Genomic DNA, 2012 nt, shown 5'->3' on the forward strand with positions numbered 1-2012 from the left:
GGACAGTGCAGATATCCATTCAGGTAAATGGTATATAGTATGGTGTTAATAGCAACTTACAAGCTTCAGATTATGTTTCATCCAGCATCAATACTGTTTTAAATGCCTTGTCCCTCAATGGACGAGCCATATCTATATCGAACAAAAAGCAACTTAATTGCTCAACCACAGATTTGTTATTAATAAACAGTCTGAAAAACTTTAACAGGAAAATTACCAAAATGCAGGTTGCACTCCTAGAAATTACGGACACGATAAAACAATAGTTCTGGAGGCGCCGGGTATCGATCCCGGTACCTCTCACATGCTAAGCGAGCGCTCTACCATCTGAGCTACGCCCCCAGACAGTATCAATCTGCTTCAGTGGTGTATTTTCCAGGTCAGCGCCTCTGGCTACCCGCCGGACAACGCATACCTGTAGCTGCTACCAGCAGAACTGCGCCCAAGCGCTGCGGCGAAAGTTCGGCCACGCGCAGCGCATGCATAACTGCAGCCTCCACGTCTTCACAACTAGAAGCTCTAATAAAAGATGGCACTAACCTGCTGTCTTGAGAGTGCAGTTAATATGAACCAGTGTGAAGTTGAAGATGGTCGTTAGACATTGAGTGAAGTCATTGCGTACTTTTTTTTTTATCGGTCTCAATGGACATCTACCATAATTTCTTGGATTACCAAATTTATGTCCCTAGGTTTTTTATTTTATTTTTAAGTAAGTCTCTGATTGTGCGCAAAGCACCCTGCGTTATCGATTGAACGCCGGGTCAACCTATGGCATTGCATTTTTTATTGATATGCTTTTTGTAGGGGCGGGAGTTCGTCACACCGCTCTACCGGCCATTGTAAGCTTTCCAGAGCTTGGAGCCGGTAAGCATTCAAGTAGCTCCTCAATGGGCCTCAGGAGGCTGTTCGCACTGTGCGCCTGTCGTCCCTGCCAGTACCAGGAAATGAACCCAAGTCCTCCTCACAGCAGGCTCACTGCTCAGGTACGGAGGCGTAATCACGATGGATGAGGATTTAGAAATATCTGTACATCAACTGTAATAGTGCCCTTCCGCCGTACATGCCTAATAGTGTAGTCATTTCTTTGTTCTGTGTGTCATTCCTGTTTAGAAAGTCGTAAGTTTCAGATGATATTCATTTCTCTCGTTACAGTGGAGGCCAGTGTCCCACAGTTTCCACATTTGCAAAAATTTATTTGTTCTTGCAATACCTCCGTGCTTCTTTTATATTGTCCTCTATCCATATGTCTGTGCGTGTGATAGCTGTAGAAAACATGGGGAAGTCTTGTAGATGTATTACCTGCCTTTAATCTTTTGAATTCTGCTGACTCAGGACCGTGGTCTTGAAGGATCAGGGAAAAGTGTGCCACTTACAGGTTGCTGTGAAAGATTTCCTTTCGGAGTTCTGTGGCTCGAAAGGAAGTGTCGAATTTGACAGCCTCGAATGGTTTACTTTAGATGACGAAGAATAAAACTGAGGCCTGAAACATTTCCCTCTGGAATTTATATTACAAGATACAACTATTATGAAAGCTTTGCCCAATACGTCACGACAAATAAAAATACTGATTGTTATGCAATTCCATGGCGGTCGAGAGAAACGTTCAAAGACGGCAAACCTGAGCAAAAAATATAGATAAGCGAAATTAATGGTTGCTATCAAAATATATAAATTACTTATTCACGTAATTATCAGGTTACCGTCCATTAATATCAATTAACATCAATTTAAGCATGAGTTTTACAGAGGAAGAACAGATAATGGTTACACATTTCAATGAGGAACTGTTGGAATTTAACTCAGTTAACGAACTTGTAACCTCCCCTTTCCTAATCGGCCTACTGGTTGCGATATAATTGACCGTGATCGCGTAAGCCTCATGAAATGTTACCGTGAGTAAGGCTACTGTTACCGACGGAACACAATACCCATTAGTAGGAGTAAAGTGTACCAAGGGATAATCTGTTCTAAACCTAATCTAAATTCTGATAATAATTTTCAAATGGGTGGAA

At 42.0% G+C, this 2012-nt stretch overlaps 1 non-coding gene across 1 annotated transcript; it reads right to left on the reverse strand.

The window, feature by feature from the left end:
- Window positions 1-269: 269 nt before the first annotated feature.
- On the reverse strand, window positions 270-342 carry Trnaa-agc (transfer RNA alanine (anticodon AGC)). Its single transcript has one exon. It is a non-coding gene; the product is annotated as a tRNA-Ala (tRNA).
- Between the last annotated feature and the right edge of the window lie 1670 nt (window positions 343-2012).

The sequence above is a fragment of the Schistocerca gregaria genome, chromosome 1 (assembly GCF_023897955.1).
Source record: "Schistocerca gregaria isolate iqSchGreg1 chromosome 1, iqSchGreg1.2, whole genome shotgun sequence".
Taxonomy (NCBI): Eukaryota; Metazoa; Arthropoda; class Insecta; order Orthoptera; family Acrididae; genus Schistocerca; species Schistocerca gregaria.